This window comes from Macaca thibetana, chromosome 12 (genome assembly GCF_024542745.1).
Source record: "Macaca thibetana thibetana isolate TM-01 chromosome 12, ASM2454274v1, whole genome shotgun sequence".
In the NCBI taxonomy this organism is placed as follows: Eukaryota; Metazoa; Chordata; class Mammalia; order Primates; family Cercopithecidae; genus Macaca; species Macaca thibetana.
The window spans coordinates 60,766,996-60,794,613 of record NC_065589.1 but is presented as its reverse complement, the minus strand read 5'-3'; the positions used below and the strand labels follow the sequence as shown (position 1 = coordinate 60,794,613).

The window sequence follows — 27,618 nt, the reverse complement described above, 5'->3', positions numbered from 1 at the left end:
AATTTAGGGGGAATGGAAGAATACCCAACTTGGTTCCTTTATTAGTAATATTAATGAAATTCAAATGTATCATGGATAAAAAAAAATGGAAAGATTTCTCCAAACTTGGTAAAGGAAAAATGAAGGCAGGAAGAAAAAATCAAATATGTAATCCACTGTGGGATCTTAATATCAAGATTCAAATATGTAAAATGATTGCTTTTAATTTTGAATATGAGTTTTGTAATGTAGAAGTTAAGAGAGTTTGATGGAGCTGTCAGAGAATGCAGTGAGTTGACATTTTCCATAGTATTTTTCTCCAAGAAAATAAGTGTGAAACTCATTGATAAGCATACCACAAGTATAAATGACTATTCTAGTTTAATCTCTCTCTCTCCTTTCTTCTTTCCTTTCTTCTGGCTTTCTCCCTCCCTCCTTCCCTTCCTTTCTTTCTTCCTTTTCTCTCTCCCTCTCTCCCTTTCTCCCTCTCCTTCTCTGCCTTTCTGCACCACTCCCTCGACTTTTTCTTTGTTAAGCCAAAACTTTCTGGATTTTCTATACCACCTGCTATGACTCTGTTTATTTCCCAAGTTTCTCTCTACTTAAAACCTGATTAAGCCCCTTATTTTAAGTGATTTTGAATTATTTGTGTTTGGAAAACATCTTAATGCCCCTTGAGAGTATTTGAGACACCTTGAGGTGCTAAAACATAGCATTGCCCTTCCCTTTCCTTGAACAGATGCTTTTAAAATGCTTTTTCAAAAGGACTCAGGCAAACAAAAAGAAACCAAAGCTTTTGCTGATTTTGTAACATCATTTAGGGTAATATACAGGATAGCTTCTGGATTTTTCTGTTCTGTTCTCCATTCCTAAAAACAAAAAGAAATCAGCATTAAGAGCATAAGTTTTCTTTGGGAAATGTTGTTTTCTTCCATTCTGTTCTCCACTCTCAAAACACAAAGAGATCACAATTAAAAGCTTAAGTTTTCCTTGGGAAATATGTTGACTTTCTCAGAAATTTGAAGGAAACCAGTTGAGATAATGGCTTTTCACTTTACTTTTCACACAATTACAGTTTACAAAATTTTTTTTTCTAGGAGGCAACTTGGCTTCAGTTTGGCAGAATGGGCAAAGAAACTGACAAAAGCAAAACAAAACAGAAACTGTGTTTTCCAGATCACATTTATAATATAATTGCTAGTAGCTGGGCTTCGAGTCATTCTGACTTGGATTCAACTACAGGCTCTACCAGATTTCAGACTCAGTTTCTTCATTTGTAAAGTGGGTACAATCATACCTAACCTACTGGGTTATTGTGAGGCTTAAATGAGATAAGACCTATAAAATACTTAGCCAAGCTTAGTGAGCATTTAATAATTGGTGTATATTATTATTAGAGTTAGAAAGGACTTCAGAGGCCTTCTATCTTAACTTTATCTACTTCATGATCCTCTTCAACATTATGAACAAGTGATTAATCACCCCACTTATTTATTTTTATTTTTATTTTATTTATTTATTTATTTATTTATTTATTTATTTATTTAGAGATGGAGTCTCACTCTGTCACCAGACTGGAGTGCAGTGGCACCATCTTGGCTCACTGCAACCTCCACCTCCCCAGTTCAAGCGATTGCCCTGCCTCAGCCTCCCAAGTAGCTGGGACTACAGGTGCCCACCACCACGCCCAGCTGATTTTTTTTTTTTTTTTTGTATTTTACTAGAGATGGGGTTTCACCATATTGTCCAGGATGGTCTCAATATCCTGACCTCGTGATCCGCCCGCCTCAGCCTCCTAAAGTGCTGGGATTACAGGCATAAGCCACTGTGCCCGGCCTACCCTAGTTATTCTTGAATAACTCTAGTTCCAAGTCAATCAAAGAGCTCCGATTGTTCTTCCGCATGTTAAACTCTCCCCTTCTACACCTTTCCTGCTTCTTTGATTCATCTTTGAAAACTCCAGATATTAAAGAACATTCTGATGTCATTTCTTTGATAAAATGTCATCAATTCCTCCCAAACTTCTCTTATCCTTCTAGCGACTCACTTTCAGATCCTGTTTAGTTGTTTACACTGACTCTAAGAAAGGCTCTGTCAGGTGAATAAGTTAGGAGTTATTTTTCTATCCTCTTATACATGAGAAACAGGCAGAATGTGGCAGAGTCAGGCAGGATTCTTGACTAGAGTTATTTCTATTGGACGATAATTTTGTAACCCTTTATTCTTCCCAGAGTTATCCAAGGTAAGGGTATTTATAAAAAAAATACTCAGACTAATTTTTTTACCATTCACTTTCAGTGTTAATTTAATGTATGCCAATGTTTTATACATTATGGAGAACAATATAATTTTAGGCTGGCCAGGAACAAATTCTTTTTATTTTTGTAGTTATAAATATGATTATAATATGTATTAGAAGAAATACGTACCCAGCAACCCCCAAATCCATGGTTCCATACCTATTATTGCTTAGGATGAGTCAAGTTTAAAGTGTGAGTATATTTTAGGTTTATTTAAAGAAAAATATAGTAGAAGTGGTACCTCCAAATCACAAAAGTAATATATAATTGAATGAAAGTTTGCAAGCACTAGTTTTTGTTTTGTTTTTTGTTTTTGTTTTTGTTTTTGAGGAAATGATAATTTTATTGGGATTGATAACCACTTTGGTTATGTAGGGACAATGCACCCATTTTAACAGACGCATATTTAAATATGAAAGGATAAAATGATATGATGTGTGAGATTTACTTTTAAATACGTAAGCCAAAACAGACATAAAGCAAGAAAGAAAAATAACAAAATATTGTTAGATAAATCAAGTAGTTGAAATGTTTAAGAAACTAGGTCAGTGGTACTGTGAGATGTCCTATATTCTGGATTTGTCTCTGTTTTTTCCTGGCACTATTTCTTTCTTTCTTTCTTTTTTTTTTTTTTTTTTTTTTTTTTTTTTTTTTTTTTTTTTTTTTAGTTTATTACTATACTTTAAGTTCTGAGATACCTGTGCAGAATGTGCAGGTTTGTTACATAGGTATACATATGCCATGGTGGTTTGCTATACCCATCAACCTGTCATCTACATTAGGTATTTCTCCTAATGCTATCCCTCCCCTATCCCCCCACCCCTTGACAGGCCCCCGTGTGTGATGTTCCCCTCCCTGTGCCCATATGTTCTCATTGTCTAACTTCCACTTATGAGTGAGAACATGCGGTGTTTGATTTTTTGTTCCTGTGTTAGTTTGCTCAGAATGATGGTTTCTAGCTTCATCCATGTCCCTGCAAAGGACATGAACTCATTCTTTTTAAGGCTACATAGTATTCCATAGTATATATGTGCCGTATTTTCTTTATTCCGTCTATCATTGATGGACATTTGTGTTGGTTCCAAGTCTTTGCTTTTGTGAATAGTGTGGCAAAAAAATACGTGTGCGTGTGTCTTTATAGTAGAATGATTCATAATCCTTTAGGTATGTACCCAGGAATGGGATTGCCGGGTCAAATGGTATTTCTAGTTCTAGATCCTTGAGAAATCACCACACTGCCTTCCACAATGGTTGCACTAGTTTACCCTCTCACCAACAATGTAAAAGCGTTCCTATGTCTTCACATCCTCTCCAGCGTCTGTTGTTTCCTGACTTTTTAATGATCACCATTTTAACTGGCGTGGGACGGTATCTCATTGTGGTTTTGATTTGCATTTCTCTAGTGACATGTGATGATGAGTTTTTTTTTATCATATGTTTGTTGACCACATAAATATCTTCTTTTGAAAAGTGTCTGTTTGTATCCTTCACCCACTTTTTGATGGGGTTTTTGTTTTTTTCTTGTAAATTTGTTTAAGTTCCTTGTAGATTCCGGGTATTAGCCCTTTATCAAATGGATAGATTGCAAAAATTTTCTCCCATTCTGTAGGTTGCCTGTTCACTTTGATGGTAGTTTCTTTTGCCATGCAAAAGCTCTTTTGTTTAATTAGATCCCATTTGTCAAGTTTGGCTTTTGTTACCATCGCTTTTGGTGTTTTAGTCATGAAAACTTTGCCCATCGCTATGTCCTGAATGGTATTGCCTAGGTTTTCTTCTAGGGATTTTAGGATTTTAGGTTGTACATTTAAATCTTTAATCCATCTTGAGTTAATTTTTGTATAATGTGTAAGGAAGGGATCCAGTTTCAGTTTTCTGCATATGACTAGCCAGTTTTCCCCAGCACCATTTATTAAATAGAGAATGCTTTCCGCATTGCTTGTTTTTGTCAGGATTGTCAACGATCAGATAGTTGTAGATGTGTGGCATTATTTCTGAAGCCTCTGTTCTGTTCCATTGGTCTATATATCTGTTTTGGAACCACTACCATGCTGTTTTGGTTACTGTAGCCTTGTAATACAGTTTGAAGTCAGGTAGTGTGACACCTCCAGCTTTGTTCTTTTTGTTAGGATTGTCTTGGCTATAAGGGCTCTTTTTTTGGTTCCATATGAAGTTTAAAGTAGGTTTTTTCTAATTCTGTGAAGAAAGTCAATGGGAGCTTGATGGGAATAGCATTGAATCTATAAGTTACTTTGAGCAGTATGGCCATTTTCATGATATTGATTCTTCCTATCCATGAGGATGGAATGTTTTTCTATTTGTTTGTGTCCTCTCTTATTTCCTTGAGCAGTGGTTTGTAGCTCTCCTTGGAGCGGCCCTTCATATCCCTTGAAAGTTGCATTCCTAGGTATTTTATTCTCTTTGTAGCAATTGTGAATGAGACTTCACTTATATTTTTGCTCTCTGTCTATTATTGGTGTATAGGAATGCTTCTGATTTTTGCAAATTGATTTTGTATCCTGAGACTTCACTGAAGTTGCTTATCAGCTTAAGGAGTTTTTGGACTGAGATGATGAGGTTTTCTAAATATATAATTGTGTCATCTGCAAACAGAGATAATTTGACTTCCTCTCTTCCTATTTTAATACCTTTGTCTTTCTCTTGCCTGAGTGCCCCGGCCAAATCTTCCAATACTATGTTGAATAGAAGTGGTGAGAGAGAGCATCCTTGTCTTGCTGCACAAGACAAGGTTTTCAAAGGGAATGGTAGAATTTTGCCCATTCAGTATGATATTGGCTGTGGGTTTCTCATAAATACCTCTTATTATTTTGAGATAAGTTGCGTCAATACATAGTTTATTGAGTGTTTTTAGCATGAAGGAGTGTTGAATTTTAACAAAAGACTTTTCTACATCTATTGAGATAATCATGTGGTTTTTGTCATTGGTTCTGTTTATGTGGTGGATGATGTTTTTTGATTTGTGTATGTTGAACCAGCCTTGCATCCTAGGGATGAAGCTGACTTGATCATACTAGATAAGCTTTTTGATGTGCTGCTGGATTCGGTTTGGCAGTATTCCATTGAGGGTTTTCGCATCGATGTTCATCAGGTATATTGGCCTGAAATTTTCTTTTTTTGTTGTGTCTCTGCCAGGTTTTGGTATCATGATGATGCTAGCCTCATAAAATGAGTTAGGGAAGAGTCCCTCTTTTTCTGTGTTTGGAATAGTTTTAGAAGGAAAGGTACCAGCTCATTTTTGTATCTCTGGTAGAATTTGGCTGTGAATCCATCTGGTCCTGGGCTTTTTGGTTGGTAGGCTATTAATCACTACCTCAATTTCAGAACTTGTTATTGGTCTATTCAGGGATTCGATTTCTTCCTAGTTTAGTCTTGGGAGAGTGCATATGTCCTGGAATTTATCCATTTATTCTAGATTTTCTAGTTTATTTGTGTAGAGGTGTTTATAATATTCTCTGATGGTAGTTTATAGTTCTGTGGGATCAGTGGTGATATCCCCTTTATAATTTTTTATTGTGTCTATTTGATTCTTCTCTCTTTTATTAGTCTGGCTAGCAGTCTATCTATTTCATTAATCTTTCCAAAGAACCAGCTCCTGGATTCATTAATTTTTTGAAGGGGTTTTCGTGTCTCTATCTCGTTCTGCTCTGCTATTAGTTATTTCTTGGTTTCTGCAAGCTTTTGAATGTGTTTGCTCTTGCTTCTCTACTTCTTTTAATTGTGATGTTAGGGTGTCAATTTTAGATCTTTCCAACTTTCTATTGTGGTCATTTAGGGAAGTACTTTTTTAAAATATTGTCATAGCAAACAACTTAAGTGTAAGTATCACAGAGTTCATTTAACTGTGATATAGATTTATGCATTCATAAATAAATCATGTATGTTGTATTTTTTTAAAGTCTTTATATGTTTTTTTCAGCTACTATCAAAAAGCAGTTTAATTGCAAAATGAATAATAGAAAAAGCATGTCTACTCACATTAAAGTGTTTATATACATATACAATTTTTAGTAGTTGCTTTCTCTGAGTAAACAGAATGTAGAAGAAATGCCCTTACTTATTTTCTAAGTCAGTGATTCCAAAAACCAGTCCTCAAAGCTCCATTAGTTGCATTAATTAAATAACAAATGTCTATGTCGCTGAAATGTCTATTTTGTCTATGTTAACAAAATCGTTAGATTTTATAACATCATAACATTTTGAAGAACTATATCAGAGAAGAGCTTTATAAAAATGCTGGGGGGAATGTTCGATTTTAAATGACATTTTAAGTAGTAAACATCTAACATAATTCATACAGCAATGCAGCATTGTCCTGTAAATTGTGAAATAATCTACATGAATGATAGGTGCCTGATGACATCTTGTAAAGAGGCTACCACTCAACTGTAGGTCTTTCCTTGACATTTATTTTGTGGACACAGACATTGTGTGTAGGGGTGTAGTCACTTCCCCTACTGAGTATAATAATATATTTCATGCAGGCAATGGAGACTTGGGCTATAGAGGGAAGATGAACAAGAGAATGGATTAGAGAGAAAAGTAGGCAAAGGAGGGAATTTGTAACTTGCAGACAAGGGAAAAATTCTTGATGAAGTAAATTAAAATGATAATGGATTCATCTTTGTTTTTAATTTCTTACTCTACAAACATGACTTAACAGGGTTTTCCCTTTTCTCAGAATTTCAGTAACAATGAAGCTAACTTGAAGGAATGAACATAGAGAGAATCCCAGCAGTATATAAAATTATTACTATATTAGCATCCTAAAAGTAACAGAATATTAGAGTATATTCAGCACATAATTCTTCTGAACAAGTGTTAACTTACAAGGCAGACAGTTACTAGAAGTCCAGCTGAAGTTTATTGACATAAACTCGTAAGGTTTGTGGAGCACATTACCATGACTTTGTTTTCAAGAGGTGAGAGCAGTCTAGAGGCGCTAGCATTTTCTGAGCTGGAAAATGAGTCAGAGTTCTAGTCTATGCTCTTCATTTTACAGGTAGAGAAAGTGAGGCCTAGAGAATTTTTCTTCAAATTTACACTTAGAAAGTTCAAAATCGTGTTATGTAGAAAATTATTTGGCAGCAAATAAAAGAAAAAAAAACAGCCAACAATGGTGTAGAGGTATATTTATGTCAAGACATAAAATGTCTAGAACTGGAACAGTGAATCAAGACACCAACAAGCAACAGGCAATTTTCATTTTCCTTAACATTCTCAGAGTTATAAACTCACATCTCAACCAAGCTGCTGCTCCAGGCATCTGGTCGGTCCAAGTAGAAAGAACAGTGGGAAGAAAAGGGGGAGGAACCAATAGCAAAGAAGCAAAACTTTTTCAGAAACCTTCAACTACTGTCTCATGGGCCAGAACTGTGTCACCGGACTATCCCTTGATGTAACGGTGTTGGAGAAAGTAAATATTTTTAACCAGGTGCCTTGCCACATCCCAGCTAAATTAGGGTTCTCATTGTGAAAGTGAGCATAGGTATTTGTTGAACGTTCAGCACTATCTGATTCCCAAGTGAACAGAGTTTTGGGATTTTCTTCCTCCTTAAGGCATTTAAATGAACCACAGACTATTCATATTTGTTAAGGAGTTAAAAATATTAACATTCTATAGGCCTTTTGCTAATTAAAAATGCATATATTAGGTAATGTGGGCTGGATAGAACCAGTCAGATATTATTAACTATTCTATGCTGTTTTTCACAAGATTATTTGGTAAAGTTTTAAAAGGCATCGTTTACAAACACAAGACCAAAATTCAGGTTCATTATTCAATAAATATATATGAATACCTATGACATGCTAAACATTGTTTAAGTGCTGGGGATTCTAGGTATTAATAAGATAGTCAGAGTCCTTAAACTCATGGGTGTATATTTTAGTGTTTGAACACAGTCAAATGCATGTAAACTAATAAAGTAATGAAATCACTTCTGATAATGATAAATTTCTGGAAGGAAATAAAACAAGGTAATATTGCAAAAGGTAGTGTCTCCTTTTTATCAAAACTGTGTGACATTGGGCAAGTCCTTTAACCAGTCTAGAACTGGGTTTTCTGCTCAGTAAAACATGGAGAATTATACAATAGAAGATCAGATAATCTTGTCAGGGCCCCTCTGACTCTAAGATCTCCTTTCTAATTTTCTTTCAAGAACTGCAGGCAAGTCGTAAAGGAGAAAAGAAGAGATTGGAAAGCAGCAGTATTGTGAGAATATGGGCTCAGAAGAGAAAAGATATCTGTGTGCTTGTAGGACAGCCAACAGAATAAAATTGCTTGAGTTAGAAATGCACGAACACACACATGCATATGTATGTATGTATGTATGTATGTAATAAAATGAGCATTGTAACCAGTTGATTTCTGTCTTTTAAAATTTCCCTTTAGAAAATGATCTAAATAGTGACGATTAGTTTTTTGCTTGTTGTTTGTTTTTAAAATTTAGAAGTTCTTCCAGGAAAACTTTCTTCTTACAAATCACTAACTGGATAATTGACTCTATCCTAGCACACAAGCTTTGTTGCTACTAAGTGCTGCATACCAGATTTTTCCCTTTACAGAGATTTACATGACATGGTATTAAATCCTCTGGAAAGTTTCCACTGTGTTCTGAAGTATTTTCTTTTTCTCTTCCAGGTGCAAAATGAATTGATAACAACCAGAAGTTGACTTGTTAGTGCTGTGCTTCTACTTGAGCTTGGAAAAATCCCAACACAAAACAAACATCACCTCCAATTCCATCATGATGCCACATTGCTTCCTACTGGATTACCTCCTGAAGCACTTTAGATATTTTATACATAAGTATTGACATGTTTTTTGGAAGCTGTTTCTTCACTTAATCGCTTTTTTTCTAATAATTTATATTACACCATTTGCCAAGTTCTTCCCTGTGGTTTTAGTTTATTTCTCTCTACTACTAAAAAAGGAATCTTGAGTTTAGGTAAATTTTAAGTGATTCATTTTTAGTTTTTCTAATTCTGGAATCCGAGCCTTCCCTTACAAGAGGAAGTCTTTCAAACACATTTTTTGTTGTTTCTTTTTCAAATTCCACTGTGTTTACTTGTTGCTTTGTTTCTTTTTCAAATTCCATTGGTCTTGATTTAATTTAGTTCCACAAATTTTATTGATAGTCTACTACCTGCCAACTACTGAATTAAACAGCAGACTTCTAAAAATGAAAAGGCTATTTTATTGTCATTGCCATCCTGCTAGTAAAGATTTGTTCAATTATTTATAATTAATTAAGTAGCTTCACCTATGTTTCTCTGTTAATAATCACATTAAATATGTATGACAGGTAGGATTTGTGTAATAGATAAGAAAACTAGAGTCCAAAGAAAATAAGTGGCCCCAAATGAACCAATAATCCAACAAACCCTTCCACTAACTAGCTTCTGACCTGTTTGAGTTGTGATAGATTTTAGGATAGAAAAGCCCATTCTTCTTAGGAGCCATAGACTTTTATTCTTTCTTATACTGTCTTATATATTGACTTAGAGCTAAAATTCCTGCAATTCAGACATAAAGCATAGGCAGATACTTTTGCTAACGAGGCTAAGGTGGGAAGAAAACTCTGAGTTCTACTTCAAACTGAGATGGCCTATAAGAAATAAAAGAAAGTAAATAAAGAAGTAAATAAGTAAATAATAAATAAATAATAAAGAAAGTAAAGAAGTAAAAGAAAGAAATAAAAGAAGTAAATTTGAAACTTTAAAAAAAGCATATGGTTCATCTAAAAATGTTTCCTATGTCTAAATCTATATTTTAAAAATAACCTTTATGACGTAAAATGAGAGAATTGCTGAGCTTATGACAATCTTAGATATAATCTTTTCTAAAAGAACAAGGCATTGATCTTTAATTTGTTTCCCTTTCTTGATTTCTCATAAGTTGCAAAACAAAAATAAAAATAATTTCACAAATTGTTCATTATCAGTATCCTCCCTACTTGCCCCAGGATTTAAGTACTAACTTTTAGTTCCTACTCCTAGACTTCGTATTGCCAAAATAATAAAAATAATATGAAAAAGTATAATCACCCAGACCTACATGCGGAATTGTGGATTATGCTGCAGATATTAGATCATTGAAAGGAACAATATACTACTTAATGAGGAGCCAAAGACAACATTCTACCTGCTGTTCCCTTCAAGCTGAGGAATGAGTTTAATTGACTTCAAAGTCCCACTATTCTCAAAAGTAGCAAAGGTACAACATGGCTTGATAGGAATCAAAGGAAGGGAACAACAAGAACTTAAAAAATAGTTTGCAGATGGTTGAACATCTCTTTAATAATTAGAGAAGAATATTTTTTCTTTCTTTATTGTTTACAGAGACCTACATTTTTCAAGGCCTTGCAGTAGATGAGTGAGTCTCCTGTTACATTTCTCCAGCAGCATATATTCTGTGGATGTGTTTTCCTAAGCAGACTAATTATATTACCGTATGTTGCTCTCTTCTTTTGCCCTAATGAAACATAGATTTTTCTATTTTGAATTTGTCACCTGTTTGTTACATTTGTCAAGTGTTTTAAATATTACATTGGTCCTTTATTTGCTTTTGAGAACACCAAATAGTCTAAAAATTAAAATGACATGAAGGTCAATTCTAAGACAGGAATTATACTACTAAATCGTGGACTTGCATATGATAACAAGCTTGAGCTACACATTTTCGTTGTCAGAATAAATGGAATATATAGGAAGGAGTTAATTACAACTGCTTAGTACCTAAATAAGATTATTCAAAGTAATTTTTCTTGTAGTATTGGCAGAACAGTGTTAAAAATTAGACATTGTCATCATAAACACCCAAACCTGTATCTGTAAAAGATAATTTAATGCAATATTTTGGGGAAAATATAGTTGCCAAAATTAATCACCTTGTTTTCTTTCATTGTGCAATGTGGAGTTAAAATTTTTTTCTATTGAGCAATGTGTGTGTGTGTGTGTGTGTCTACAATTTACATATGTGTTTGTATACATCGCTATATACACAGGTATGTGTATGCAAAATATGTATATATCCACATATATAAAAATGTACACTAAATATATATATGTGTATATACATAAAATGCTTTGCTATACAGAAATAAAAAAGAAGCTTTTTAAAAGAAAGATAGAGAAGAAATTTAACCTGATTTTTATTAAATTAAGCACAGAGAATAAAACTTCACTAAAGGGCTGGGTGCGACGGCTCAAGCCTGTAATCCCAGCACTTTGGGAGGCCAAGGCTGGCAGATCACTTGAGGTCAGGTGTTTGAGAATAGCCTGAACAACATGGTGAAACCCTGGCTCTACTAAAAACACAAAAATTAGCCGGGCATGGCAGCACATGCCTGTAGCCCCAGCTACTCAGGAGGCTGAGGCAGGAGAATTGTTTCAACTGGGGAGTTGGAAGTTGTAGTGAGCCAATATCGTGCCACTGCACTCCAGCCTGGGTGACAGAGCGAGACTCCGTCTCAAAAACAAACAAACAAACAAACAAACAAACAAAAAAACCCACTTTACTAAATAAATACCTCAAAAAGTTAAAATTTCTGCATTCTCGTCTGTTAGGAAGAAGCCAGGTGAGAACAGAGGAGGACATCCAGAGTAAACTGGACACTGTAAGAGAGGTGAGGAGGTCCTCACAAAGGGCGCCTCTGGTGAAAGAGAAAGATGGCCAGAGGGAGAGGACCTGAGGGAGGGCAAGGCCAGCTCCTTCCCTCTCCGTCTCTGGCTACACAACTTATTCTTAGCAGCTTCCTGTCCACTGCTGCTAAGTCATCGCCACATGAATATGTCTTTTGCACCATGGCTATTTTCCTTTTGCCCCCATTTCTATCTGAGGAAAGGTTTGATGATTATTTCAATGTTGACTCACTCGACTTTTAGACTGCATCTGACTTACCATCCTTGTCGAATGCATCTGTTCCTCTCACATGGACAGTTTCCACATTATGAAAAGTCCTCTCCTTTTTCATTTCCTCTGCAGAAAGCTTGTTTTGCTAATGAAAAGTCCGTGAAATCGGGGGAGTTTGCTGTTCTGTGTGTGTGTATGGGTGTGTGTGTGTATGTGTACATAGTTTTCCTCTTTGAGAAACTGCTATTGTTGCTTCTCAGTGCACTTGGATGTCTGATGATTTTTTTTATTTAATGTACAGTCTAGGAAATATAAAGGTTACTGTTATTTTATCTTTATGTTGATATTTTTCTCTTTAATATTTGCATTAAAATTGTTCCCCCAAATAGAATAGCTGCATGATAAAGCAACCAACCAACAAATAAACATTTCTACCTACACATACATATGTAAATCTATATATTAATCTCTTTCTGTATCTAATTAATATATATGTATAATTTAGCCTTTCCTCTCAAGCAAGGACATAAGTGGTAAATTAATGATAATATAATCTCTACTATAGAATGGCTGGTCTATTCTGCATGGAGCAACCTCTCCATCATGTGCACTTTTAAGATATTGCTACTGAAGTTAAAGCCATGCTAAGCTCTTGAAACTGTAAATATTAATTAATTTTAAAAGAAAGGGATGAAGCTCTAGGTAAGTTTTTATTTGTATAGCTCATATTATTTCTGTGTTTCCATGTGTCAGGTGATATTCTCAGAACCTTATATAGAACATTTCATTTAATAATTCCAAAAGTACCTATTAGATAGGCCCTCTTATTATTTCCATTTTATAGATGAAAAATTGTAAGCTTGTCCAAGACCATAGCACTGGTAAATGACAAAGTTAAGTCCAAAATTGAACTGAAGGCCAAATTTCATGAAATATCTTGGGTGAGATATTTCTTGCCTCAGGTCTTCCACATAAAATTTAACAAATTTAATGGTATCTGGATAAATACAAAATAATATTATTTTCTGTTCATCAAGGGGCAACAATGGGTCAGGTACTGTTTGAACCCTTTAAATATTCTTTGTCATTATTTTACCATTCTATCGAAGTATTAATGGTTAAGAAATGTCTTCAGATTAGGAAATGTTAAGGTTAGCAGCTACCAACCACCAATGACTAAGAATTAGATTCATTATTGTTCTAAGTCCTGTATGGTTCCATTATTAATCATCAAGGCTGTAGGAAATCGACTAGGAAATGTGGGCTTTTCTCCTTAGCAAAGTCTAGGATTTACTGTTGCATGTCTCTACACCAGGAGGCCCATCTCCCCAAGCATACAGACAAGAGACAGACAAAGAGATCTTATTATTTCTCTCACATAATTCAGGTTTGGTTTTAGTATGCTATTAAGAATTAATGCACTCCTCATTTGTCTGCTCTGAGAAAAAAAAAACATAAATGGCTTTTGGGATTTTACAGATCTAAAGTGCTTGAAAAGTGGGTCTTATTTTGACTTAATTAACTGGAGATGTTATCTGAAAAGGACTGACTCAATCACATACCAAGCAGGACAAATAATAATACACTTTTCTTCCCTGCCTTCATTCAGTTATTCACATCCGTTTATTCAACACATATTTACTGAACACTTAATGTGTGTAAAACTCAGTGCTTTCTTCCCTAAAAACCCAGCAGCAAGTGTATGATAGAGAGCTACAATTCTCTCGCACAGAGGGATAGCAGATCAGCGTTCATCCAAAGAGGAGATGGAGTTCTGGTTAGAAGGATGAGAAGAGGCTTTGCGAGGAGTGGACAAATGCATAGACTCTTAGAGGAAGGAGGGACTGTGACAGGTAAAGATGGCAAAGGGAGCAGCAAGACTCAGGCAGAAGAGGCACTCAGTGCAAAGGCATCAGGAACAGTGAATACTGTAATGAAGGCTATAACTGAAAATGGGCTGGATTAGTCTGTGAGGGGCTTTGAACATTGTGCTAAGGAGTTTAAGCTTTACCTGCCGGCCAGTGGCTCTCAAAGTGAGATCTCCAGTCTACTAGCATTCGCTTTGCTTCAGGCCCCATCCCAGACCTACTGAATCAGAATCTCTGGGGATGGGGCTTAGACTTCTGTAGTTTAACAAACCTCAAGGCTGTGCTGGTGCATGCTAAGGGTTGAGAACCAGTGCTGTAGCCAGGCCTTCCAAACAGATGTGTGTACTGGGAATGAGTGGCAGGTGTGCTGGAGATAGATAGTGACCTTTGCAGTCCTCAGGGTGGCTAGCAGGGCCTGGGGAAGCTGGAGCTCCTGGGCTGACTGTCCCTGGCAGAAGCAGCCTCATTCTTTTTCCTAGGGCACCAAGTTCTCTGACCTGAAATAGTAGTGCTGTGCAGAGCAGGCCTGTGGGCCAAACTTGCCATGTAGCTGGTCTTAGCATGTTCTCTCCTCACCAGCTAAGAATGGTTTACACTTTTAAAGGGTTGTGAAGGAGAAAAGGAAGAGAAAGTAGAAGGATCAGAAGAAACAGAAGGAGGAGGAGGAGGAGAAAATCGTGAAGGAGAAGGAGGAGAAAGGAAAGGAGAAGAGGGGGAGGAGGAGCAGCAGGATGAGAGTGGTATAATGGTATGTGTGTTGCAAAGCCTAAAATATTTACTGTCTGACCCTTTATAGAAAAATTTTGCTGACCTCTGATGTAGACAAGGAGAAATTATTTTTAAGAAGACGAGCAATAGGTCCAAAGAATTCATTAGGGAGATTTAGCATAATAACAGTATACAGAAAAGACAAAGTAAAAAGAGCTAGAAAGAGAAGCCAAATGTTCAAAACAGGTAAAGTGGTAGACTTGAGCAATGCAATACTCTTTGATTAGAAAGAAGAAATGAGTCTATAAGCCTTAGAGAAATTATATGCTTTAAGTTTAAATTGACCTAAGCACAATGCCATGGCAGGCTCTCAACAGCCGAAGAAACCATAGACTTTGTCAAGTTCAGCAATCTTTTGAAGTTTGGTTTCATTTTGAAAGAGTAAAACGATGCTGAGGGCATGACCTCTGAAATCAGAATCCCAAGCCTGCATCTTCTGGGATGGAAGACCATGAAGGCATTGCTTCTCCTAGCTTTGTCTCAGTCCTCCTCTCTATAAAATGGATATAACAGTAATATTTATCTCTTAGGATGGCTGTGAGAAACAAGTTGGTAGAGACACGAAACTTAGAACTTAGCAGACTTATGTAAGCACTCAATGAATTTTAGTGATTGCATGTTCAGATATAAAAACTGTAATTACTTTTGCACCAACCTAATAGGTTTGCCTCGCATAGCCAGGAACAAATGCCAATATAAATGAACAAACAATAGCTAACACTGAAGTATATGAGTCAATAGGCTCTAAGTTCCTTACCTCTATCAATATACTTAATTATCACAACAACCTTAAGAGGTAAACCCCGAAAGGCTTCAGGAATATATAGCTGACTTCAACCTAACGAATTCAATCAAAAGCAGTCAGGCTATGCTGTGTGCAAGCCATGTTAGGCTATGGGAAAACAAAGTAACAAAACAAACCCCTGACCCCATGGAATGTCTAGTCTACCTTGCAGACTAAGTGAAGAATGCCATGTAGATGCTATCTGTAACAACAACAAAATGGAGTTTGTTTACAAACAAGAGATTAAACAAACGAGATTAAACGCATGTTACTTTTGTAATCTGAGACAAATTAAGTGACAAACTGTCACTTAAAAGGTACTGTAGCTGTCATTTGCTCCTGTTTCTCAGTGGGAAGATTGTGATTTCAATGAGTGGAGCGGGAGTTAGAAAACAAGGAGTTTAGACTTGAAATCTCTAATTTATTTTATGTGTTTTGTTTTGTTTTGTTTTTTGAGACGGAGTCTCGCCCTGTCGCCCAGGCTGGAGTGCAATGATGCTATCTCCTCTCACTGCAAGCTCCACCTCCCGGGTTCAAACGATTATCCTGCCTCAGCCTCCCGAGTAGCTGGGACTACAGGCAAACACCGCTAAGCCCGGCTGATTTTGTATTTTTAGTAGAGACAAGGTTTCACCATCTTGGCCAGGCTGGTCTCAAACTCCTGACCTCATGATCCGCCTGCCTCAGCCCCTCAAAGTGCTGGGATTACAGGTGTGAGGCACTGCGCCCGTCTGAAATCTCTAATTTAATATTTACACAAACACACACACATACTAAGGTAAAATTCATGCTTGATGCACACGAATATTCTTAATTATAAATATATATTTTTATGTTCACTTGTTCATATGCATGTATGATATTCATCAGAAAATCAATTTTCATTTTTTTTTTTTTTTCTTTTTTTTTTTTTTTTTTTTTTTCCCTTTTTTTTTTTTTTTTTTTTTTTTTTTTTTTTTTTTTTTTTTTTTTTTTTTTTTTTTTTTTTTTTTTTTTTGTAATGAATTCTAGTGCACTTTAATAACTTTTGGGATGAGCACATTAAAAAGGACATATTTTATATCTATATTTAGGTAACAATTTAGAAATGGCAAGATGGAATGCCAGTGAAGTCGAGGGTAAAAGTAAACACTTCATCAACATCCAAAGTTAAGGATTTTGAAAAAAAAAAGTTTTTTTTTAGGGGGTGTGTGGTCTCTAAAAGATAATTTATAGGATCGTATCGACAGAAAAAAGTTTGACTTGGAAAAAAATAGATTCCTGCTCTTCGTATAAACTCTTGCTCACTACAGATCTTCATAATATTAATTTTTTCTTCCAAATGTATGAGATCAGGATGATTTTATATGTGTGTGTGTGTGTGTGTGTGTGTGTGTGTGTATGTGTATACACCTCAGCTGTGTATTTCAAGATATAACATCATTTAGTGGCTATTGTTATTTACCTTCTGGAAGTTTATTAAACGTGCCTTGGGTCTCTCTGTTATTTTAAAATTTAAAATTACAGCACATGGATTAATACTACCGCTCCTTGGTTTTGTACCTCCTCACATGCTTGGTTCCCATTACCTTGGGAGCATCTGACTTCTGAATAGGTTGGTGCCTGTCTAACTCTGTGTTCTGAAAGCAAGAAACACCTGAAGGCATGATGTTGCCACATTAGTGGGGCTTTCTGAGCCTGGTTTTGCCTAGAGAAAAGCTAAATGTTGTGAGTTTTGTATTTATTTAATTTAAAAGTCCTCGTGGTCAGGGGAGGCTCCTGAGAATCCTATGCATGCTTCAGCCTTTTTCAATGTGCAAATCCCAAGCAGAAAAAAGACACCCACAGAAGAAACAATTACACTGTTGATTGGCTTATGATGGGACGCAAATACAGGACTCAAAAAGACAGAAAGTTGTACCATATGCAGAAAAATTTGCCCAACCAAATTCAGTTGCCCAAAGCCAATGCTTCTTCAGTAAAGCAGAGAACAAATGTCATCTCACACACTGCCCATCTTTTTGCCCTTTCAGTTCTCCCTCATTCCTACTGCCTAATATGAACCTTTTTCTCACTGTGTGGTTCACCCCACAGTTTCAGATGGAATGAGGTCTCCCAGCTACCCATCCTGCACACTCTCTGGGCTTATGTCGTTGTGAAAATACACCCAGCTCCCTTTCCTTCTATAAACCAATCTCAGCTCCCTGTTTTCTTTTTTTTTTTCCCTTGTGTATTGTTTCTGAATTCAGATGGCTTGCTGCTTCCAAACTGAACACAAACTCTTTTCCTTCCACTCTAGACTTGTCAATTAGCTCTAATGTTTAATGTCCTCTCCCTCATCCTATCCCATACATTTCAAGCATATTCTCCATAACTTTTTCTATACTTTAAGGTTTTAAAAAAAGCTGACAGATAAGAGCGAAACACCTCAAACTACGTTTTTAGGCTAACAGTTATGTATTTATCACTTGTGCAAGGTAAAGTTGACCTTCGTATGCTGTATAATTCAAATACAATATTTGATAGGCCAATGAAAACAGGATCAATCAACTATGTTAATGCCTCTTATTAATAATTTTGCTTTCAAAGATTTTTTTGCTCTAAAAGCCATATGGTCATGCTCACACATTTAATGTCTTTCTTCCAAGTCCTCCTCTAATTATTCACGTAAGGAACTACATTTCATCAATACAGATATATACACCTCATTAAATGACACAAGAGCCTGAACCTTTGGCCTTTGTTCCATGATGTTTGCTGACAGACCTGAGGAAGGGTATAGGAGTCAAAGCCACTTATTAAAAACCTCTACTGTGAAGAAAAACAACCTTGTATTTAAGTGGCTAGTAGGTACTTAGAATTATCTCCATAGTATGTAATGACTATCTAGAACCGTGATTTGTATAGAAACTGCATAGTTACCTTTGTAAAATGCCAATTCCAGTTTAAGAGAAACCTGAGATTATTTTTAAGAAGTTCACAGGTGTGGACCATATTTTAAGCAACAAGAATCTAGAGTGAGGACCAGTGGTTACTTTTGAAAAGGACATTTTACAGTTATATATTAAGCATGGAATACGGCTTCTCCCATCCACAAAAATAAAAGACAGCTTGTCTACAGTAATACATGGTTAAATTGGTCACCAAAGCACACACAATCCTGCTGTTGGTCACTGAAAATTCTGCCTTCTCAAAGTGGTAGTTTTCAGGGACAAGAGCCTGCAAAACGGAACAAAGAGTAAAAAAGGAAGGTAATGAATATCATAAGTAGAAAAAACATGACAGATCCTACTTCAGTGGCCAGAGGCAACCTAGCCTAGCGGTTTTGAGTCAGACTCCCTTAGACTTCAAATCTGGGTTCCTCTACTTACTAGCTGCTTGACCTTACACAAATTATTTTACCTTCCTCTGCCACATTTCCTTACCTATAATAAGGAATACTAATGTCTTACAGAGTAGTTGTAGGAAGTAAAAGAGATAATGTAAGAAAATAATATAATGCACTAGTATCACTACAATAAATGAAAACTACATAATTATACTCTTTAATTGTCAGAGATAAAATATATCAACTGAGATGCAAAGGAAACTCTCCAACCTTTGCACATATTAAGCAAATTACGTAGAAATTAATTAATGTCATTAAGGGATAAAAAGCCCCAACTAGAGCTTTAAACATAATGTTGGCTCATATATAGAAAATGTATCTTAAATATTTACAATTACCTCCAAAGAAGTTAAAAGAATAATGTAATAATGCAAGACATTATTAGGTGTTTGCTTTTTTGACTCTAAAATATACATTGTCTTTATTGTCTAGGACTTGTACTAAATGGCAGATAAGCTTTGCTGTATTTAGAAAAACATGTAAACAGAGGACAGAAGGCTTAATATATTGTAGCTTCCAAAGGAAATATGTGTTTTATATCTAAATTATATTTCTAAATATAAATACAGACTTTTATATTTAAAATATAGCCTTTGAAAACTTTTGATATTAGGTGGAAATGTATCATGTAATCATACTTAAAGTAAAAAATTCAGCTAAGTGTCACATATTTGATGACCAGTTAAGTTTTTACATCTTGTTCTGGAATTCATTGGCTTCATAGAGACACAGCCTAAGGTTTCACACATATCATGCCAGTTACTCTTATTTCAATTAATTGAGACTCACTGGGTCTTCACCTTGACTCAACACTCTTTGCTTCTTTATTCTTCTCTGGTGTTGCCGTATTCACGTTGCCCTTCTTCACAGAGCTTTTCCTTCGGCTGTGCTTCTGCCCAGCCCCATGTGGATGTTGTAGAAAGAAAACAAGGTGCTGGAGAAACATAGAAGCAAATCCAGTGTGGAGTCTGCCAATGGAGACCTGTATGGCCTTGGACAAAGCTTTTTCTCTGAGACTTGGTTTCCTTTGTTCATACCAACACCACTTTACTGTATTATTGTGAGGATTTAAGATAATATTGTTAAGCATTTGCATGGAGGGCACACATGGAAAATAGGCAATGTTTATAAACTTTTGTTTTTATTTGTTAAATGCCAACTGATGCACCACTTAGTCTTGAAAGCTCTGAAGACAGAAGCAGTTTTTTACCTCCTCAAATATACATAGGTGCATTTTATTTGCAACTCGTTACATTTTTATGCGGCATTTTAGTTATTATGTATAAATTATAGTCTGTGTAGATTATCTCCTTTATACGACTTGAAATTTCTAGAGGAAAGGTTTCCATATTCATATGTGCACCATGCTTCCAGCCAGGAGCTTATGAATAATAGGTATAATAATAAGCAATTCAATCAGTATTTCTTTAAAGGAGCAAAAAGCACTTTCTTACAAAACTCCTATCAATTTTTAAGTTGGTCTCCTTTGGGTTTCCCCCAATTTCTCCAACTTTTCAATGCCCCACTAAATTGAATTACATAAAACGCCAAATGTTTCACAAAGTTTTCCGTCAAACATGATTTATTTAGCAATCACATGTAATAAGAAATACAGAAAAATACAGCATAATAAAAACACAAGAATTGTAGGTTGTCATGTTAAAAATTAAATAAAAGAGGTTTCGGTTAAATGAAAAGGCATATAAACTCCAAGATATATGTGTTGGGAAGCTGAGGTTAAAAATGCAAAGCAGTACATTCAAGGCGCAGCAGCCAGATGGGCTCAACAGTAATGTTTGCAGAAAGGACAGGCACAGATAACCTCCACTCTGACCTTCTACTAATTAGTGCTAAGTAGTAGCTGTCTTACAGAGAGGAAAACAAAGGAAGAAATATAAAAGCTTAAAAGAAAAAAAAAAAGAGAAGGAGGGAGTGTAGCAGATAGAAAGAGAGAGATTAGGAAAATAAGTACAGCAGCAGCATGACAAATCTTCTGAAGGAGTAAAACTTTTTTTTTTTTTTTTTTTTTTTGCACTCTCTCTGGAAGTTTGGTCACAGTGCTTTGTAAGTCGCATAACCTGGGAAATTAGGTTAAAGCCCATATACAGAAATTGATGAATTCTTTATATTCCTCTACTTTTTAGTAATAAGGTCTTATAGATCTTAAATATTGATAGAAACAAAGTGGATATGCCTCCTATGACATTTAAGAAATAGTATTTCTATTTACTTCTTCGAGAGATTCTATAGCTTTACTGACAGACAACTGGCTCAAATAGGAACAACAGTAATTACGCTCCCCAGATAGATTCTATTTTAAATGCACAATATTTTCTAGCTGGTAAATAGTTTGCTTTAAAAAGACATTAAAAGCAGTAGTTACAGTCTCTCCATAAATAGAAATAAAAAGTCCATTTGAAAGGACAAAAAGTAACCATGATGTACATATCTATAAATGTTTTTCCCAGCACATTATTATAGATCAATCTTACTGCTTACATTTAAAATATCAATTACATTGTAATGTTTATGATACAATTCAATTATTTAGCTGTGTTTTGCACAAGATTCAGGTGACACTAAAGCCAAGGATCTATTCACAGAACAATTAAAAGCATTTTATACAGCCTACATCCAAATATATCTTAAATTACAATGATGCATACTAACTATGCATATAGAATATGGCTTACACATTAAAAGAGATCTAAGTTGTGAGTTATAAAATCTCACCACTTAGGCTTAAAAGCTTCCGATTGTACCCTTTTCTAAAATATTGCTTAACATAGTGGAACCCAGGAAGGAAGCAGGTGCAGCAGAAAACTCGTCAGGATGGATGGATCCTCCTTCACATGATTTAACTGATGGCTACTCTTGATTCTTTCCAGCCAATTTTTACCTTTCACAAAGATAAATTCACTGAAGCTCACAATCATTGCAATGCTTGTACAGTGAAAAGTTACAACATCTAATTGTGCTTGACTTTTCTTGTCAGATAACAACACATAAAGGTAGTTTTTCAGCTTTGAGCAAAGGAAAGGGTTTGCACATGCTCAGGCAAAACATGACAAGGAAGCAGGGCCTCTGAGGGCTGCAGTTTGTTTCTGTGTAGTAAAATATAAAAGTCACGTCAAATAATGTTATCTGTACAGAAAAGTGTGGGTTTTCATTTTCATAGACATTTTTGAACACACACACACACACACACACACACACACATTCTTGTCTCTTATCTCTTGGCTGGTAAAATATTTTGTTACATCCTGATGGGATAAACATCCCACTGGCAAATTTCATTTTCCATTCTAGTGTCTGTCTCCACCAATGGCTGGTGGTCTTGTTATCATGAACTGTAGACAGCATGTGACTTACTTGTAACCACACCCATGGAGGTAATGCATTCGTGCTTTGAAACCATGGGGCTGGACGCAGGCTTGTACACGGGTTCAGAAGAAGGTTTCGCTGCCATTTCCCAGTATGAGAGTTTACAAACGCAGTGTTCATCAGGCCACCTAGCTGGGGATCTAATGCTCCACTGTTGGATTGTAGCATTGCTCTGATGCTTCAACCAGCTCCTCAGCATCCCGCCTGTCATTCCATTCCCATGCATTTAAAATAAGAAGGACAATCTAAATAGTCTATTCCCCAGCACAGCAAAAAAATTTTTTTCCATAATGTTGTTTTTGCTTCCTTTTATTTAAGACCTTGAAAAATTTATAGTTATAGCACTCTGTGTAAGACAGTGCAAGGAAGTAAATTTTGAAATATCTCATCTTCTGCACATGCATTGCACAGTCATTATGACAGAGTAAAAGCAAGAAAAATTAAAAACTGTCTGACTTTTGTTTCAAAAATTCCTCTGGCTTGATTGAAGAAGGCCAAATTGTGGAGGGAAAAAAATGGCACAAGCACTGGCCAAAAACTCTGATAAAAACTTGAGTGTATTTATTTGACCAGAGTTGCTAGCTCAAAATTTATGTTCTTCTTAATTCCTTGTATAGGAGTCAATTAAAATGGCCCAATCCAATTCTACGTTGAAAGAGGAGCTATAGCTTTGTGGAAAGTTGAGAATTCAGGATGTTTTCATGCTGTTTTCATTGTCCTGAAATAAAATCCAAATGAAAATGTAGATCAGAGAAGGAAGAGTGGGGAGTGGTTGGGCACATGCTCGTCAAAGAGTACACAATTTCAGTTAGATAGGAGGAATCAGTTCAAGAGGTCTACTGTAAAACATGGTTACCGTAGTTAAAAACCAATGCATCATATTCTTGAAAACTGCTGCTAAGAGAGATTTTAAATGTTCTCCCCACAAAAACAGATGAGCATGTGAAGTAATGTTAATCACATATGTTAATCATATGTTAATCAGCTTGATTTAGCCATTCCACAATTTCAAAAAAACGTGTTCACACCATTTTTATTTGTGAATGTAAAAATAAATAAATAAAAAGAAAAGAAAACATAGAAACTGAAGGTCATCACTTAGTCACACACAGGTATCAATTACTGTGTGGCAATTCACATTGCACTTTATATACCTTGTCAAAAATAAGGGATTTTTTTTTTTTCTTTTTTTTGTGAGACAGAGTCTGGGTCTGTCGCCCAGGCTGGAGTGCAGTAGCGCCATCTCAGCTCACTGCAAGCTCTGCCTCCCTGGTTCATGATACTCTCCTGCCTCAGCCTCCCAAGCAGCTGAGACTACAGGCACCTGATACCACGCCCGGCTAATTTTTTGTATTTTCAGTAGAGACAGGATTTCACCATGTTAGCCAGGATGGTCCCAATCTCCTGACCTTGTGATCTGCCCGCCTTGGCCTCCCAAAGTGCTCGGATTACAGGCATGAGCCACCGTGCCCGGCCTGCTTTCTTTATCTACTATCTTTCTAATAGAGAGTGGTTTTATATCAGTTGGAATTTCTCTTCCTATTTCTGCTCTGGGTGTGTGTGCGTGTGTTTGTATATGTGTGTGTTCAATTCCAGCAAAAACTGGCTCTCTAGATCAGATAGGCATACGGGCCTGGCAGGCAGTGTAAATGAGTTAAGTGGGCCAGTGTGAGTGTAAAACAACTAGACTCACAGGGACCATAGTCAACTAAAGAACATAAGCCCTGCCTAAAGACATTCCAAAAGATATTTTAAATCAGTGTGAAAGCCCAGGCAAGTCTACTGACTAAATACAGCCCACAAATCATCAATTTTTGATGTCTTATTGTATAGCACACAATGTTAAAGAGTAGGCAATGGTCACGATAGGGAACGCTATCCTCCCAGTGCATAACAGGTCTGACAGTGGCTTGCTTTTGAAATGCCAGAATTTCCTGACATATCTTTCAAGAAAGATCATGTGATAAATGATATGCCATTAGCTTTTTAAATAACAAAGCAGCCTGGGATTATACATTCAACCATTCTATTTTATTTCCTTTAATAAACAAAAAAGAAAAATTTACATAAAAGAATAAACATAAAAGAAAAATTTAAGCAAAACAAAACACTTTCATGGACTAAAATCTCTTAGAAATGATGGCAAAATTTTACAACAATGTGAAAAGTAGATTTCAAGGGCTTTTTTCCTGTCCTAAGTGTAGTGTTGCACATTGATTTATGAAATCTCAACACGGCACAGATTTAATTAGAGCTCAATATTTTCTGGGAAAGTGCCTCACAGTGGCACCTACACATTGAGAGCAAAGCAGGCAATGGCTTTCAGAGACATGGCCAGGCTGCTATAACATCTATACTTTCTGTGATGGCAGCCAGCAAAGAATTAGCTATCAGTCACAAAGAAGGTGTGCTAAATTTGCAACAGAAACCCTGCAAGCCAATTCTGACCCTCAGACATATTTTTTCTTGTCCACAAAGCATTTCAAAAAACTTTGAGCCAACAGGAAAAATTGGACGAGTTTACATTAAGAATCTTTCTTAACCACTAGAAACAGCTGGCAACACTGGGCCCTTGCTCTTTCAGAGTAAAAATCTGTCAGAGCCAGAGAGAAGCTGACTGTAGCCTTCAGATTGGGGGTGCTGTGTCCTCTCTGTTTCCAGGACTGATCACTGCCTGCTGTCTCCCAGACACCATGCCTGAGTCACAGTTGCCAATTGTCACCACTCCTGTTGTTTTTAGACCTTGCCCATCTCCCTCATTTAAAAGACCTATTTGTTTTTGAAGCTATGTGAATTTCTGTCTGAAGTTTGAGTAAAGATATTCCAACAATTAAACTTTGCACCAATTAACTTTGAGATAATTCCTTTAACATATATTGTAGGACTGTATCAACTCAGTTGCAGCAGAATTCTATTGAGGCTACATAATTAGTGAACATACAAAATTTATAAGGTGCTACTGAAGACCACATTTCCTGGAAAACTGTGCACCAAAGACAGGGCTTTCTCAAACTGAGAAGGAAGCTAAATAATTTAATTGGCCTTGACAGAAAAAGAAATTGCCAAATCGTCTACTCGGGCTTAAATATTATATTTAGTTTGAGGAGGCCTCAAACTGTTCTAGCTTTGGGGGTTTTTTAGTTGAAAAATGTAAAAAGGGGCCGGGTGCAGTGGCTCAGGCTCACGCCTGTAATCCTAGCACTTTGGGAGGCCGAGGCAGGCAGATTGCCTGAGCTCAGGAGTTTGAGACCAGCCTGGGCAACACGGTGAAACCCCATCTCTACTAAAGCACAAAAAAATGAGCCAGGAGTGGCGGCGTACGCCTGTAGTCCCAGCTTCTTGCGGGACTGAGGCAGGAGAATTGCTTGAACCTGGGAGGCAGAGAGGTTGCAGTGAGCTGAGATCGCGCAACTGCACTCCAGCCTGGGCAACAGAGCGAGACTCGGTCTCCAAAAAAAAAAAAGGAAAAAGAAAAATGCAAAAAGATACTTCATTAACTGCTAACTGAATCTTATCAAAACCTTTTCTGATGAAGTGATGAAATGCCAGACTCTCACTTACAGATATACATTTATATATACACACACACACACATATGTATGCATATAAATTGCCTTAGGTATTTTCATACAATGAACAGTTATTTTCACAAATGTATTGGTAACCTGTTATCTACACACAATTTTTGGAAAATTTTCATAAATATTAAAGATCCGTTATCATAAATGTCTAGGAAATGCTGATCCTAAAGTTTTGTTTTGATGCTATGTGATGTATACTGGCTTGAATATGACCTGTAGGAAAAATTCTTAATTTTGTTTTACTTGGTTTTATAAAGATACACATTTGCCAACAAAACCCTTTGTGACTTAAAACATCTATAAATATTCCGCTGAATTAGTTTTCCCTAAAATATACCTCCGGGGCTTCACTGTGTATCATGAAGACATAAGGAGTCTTCTAAAAGGATCACGGGCTCTCGAGGTAATAAATTTATAGTCTGGATAGACAGTAGGGGGAGGAACTGATGTAGCATATAAAACAATATATTTGTTAAAGATAGAGAGGGGTTTTCTTTGCTGAATAGTCACTTTGAACTTGATTTCTTTCCAAGCTTTATATACAAAATAGGGATCACACTCACTAACTCTGGAATTGTTGAGAAGATTCAGTGAGATAATATATACAAGATGTCCACCACAGTGCCTGACACTTTATTGTTGCTAATAATGAAACTATTCTTATGAATAAAAGACAGTTTTACAACTAACTGTCTTTGTAACTCAAGAATATTGAGGAAGAAATTATTTTAAAAGCGAATCACGTTTTAGCACTTTCACATCTAAAGTAACAGCTGTGGAACTAATAGCAAAATCTCTACGGTTTGGAATGGTACTCACAGCATTTTCTCTTGCCCCAACCCACCACCCCAACAACAGGATGTGTTACAACACTTGGATTTTGTTCTTTACTTCTTCTTATTTTTAGTAGATATTAAGACATCTCCATTGTAAATACACATCCCTCCTATCTAACTGCCCATATCTCCGCCATCGGTTCAAGACAAATGAGTTCTCAATTTTAGTGGACAGAAATATCAACAGACTGACTTATCAAAAATTCAAATTTTCAAGGCATCACTCCCAGAGTTAATAATTTGATAGACTGAAAACAAACCCTAGAAGCTGAATTTTTAAAAAGAGAACCATAAATACACATGTTCACAGATTTTAATGAATAGGATATTTGCTTTATAATATGTACTTGCTTTGTTTTAATTACTGGATATAAACATATTTTTACATATAATAAAACAAGAAATCAGTCTAAAACATTTATATTTCCTACATGACATGGAAAAAGCAATGAGGATTAAACATTCCCATGAACTTATTTATTATTATTATTTTGAGATGGAGTCTTGCACCGTCACCCTGGCTGGAGTATAGTGGCCTGATCTCAGTTCACTGCAACCTCTGCCTCCCAGGTTCAAGCGATTCTCCTGCCTCAGTCTCCCAAGTAGCTTGGATTACAGGTGCCTGCCACCACACCCAGCTAATTTTTTTGTATTTTTAGTAGAGACAGGATTTCACTATGTTGGCCAGGCTGGTCTCAAACTCCTGACCTTGTGGTTCGCCTGCCTTGGCCTCGAAAAGTGCTGGGATCACAAGTGTGAGTCACCGTGCCCGGCCATTTTTAAAATTATTTTTAAAGAATGAAAATTTCAGTCTCAGTAAATATAATTTTTGTTGATTAACAAATTAAGAACTCTTTGAAAAGGTAAATATTTAAAGTTT

General features: G+C 36.1%; 3 protein-coding genes across 6 annotated transcripts in view; 1 reads left to right on the top strand and 2 right to left on the bottom strand.

Moving 5' to 3' along the window:
• The window catches only part of PPP1R1C (protein phosphatase 1 regulatory inhibitor subunit 1C), a 141,557-nt gene extending 132,372 nt beyond the window's left edge, over window positions 1-9,185 (top strand). Inside the window, exon 6 of the mRNA XM_050750605.1 lies at window positions 8,938-9,185. The gene's annotated coding sequence lies outside the window, so the exon portion shown is untranslated. The remainder of the gene's footprint in view (window positions 1-8,937) is intronic.
• Window positions 1-27,618, bottom strand: part of NEUROD1 (neuronal differentiation 1) — a 1,109,848-nt gene that overhangs the window by 449,127 nt on the left and 633,103 nt on the right. The gene's annotated exons all lie outside the window — the stretch shown is intronic.
• The window catches only part of PDE1A (phosphodiesterase 1A), a 473,087-nt gene continuing 465,970 nt past the window's right edge, over window positions 20,502-27,618 (bottom strand). For all 4 annotated transcript variants that reach the window (XM_050750562.1, XM_050750555.1, XM_050750558.1 and 1 more), the window contains one exon: window positions 20,502-23,039. The gene's annotated coding sequence lies outside the window, so the exon portion shown is untranslated. The remainder of the gene's footprint in view (window positions 23,040-27,618) is intronic.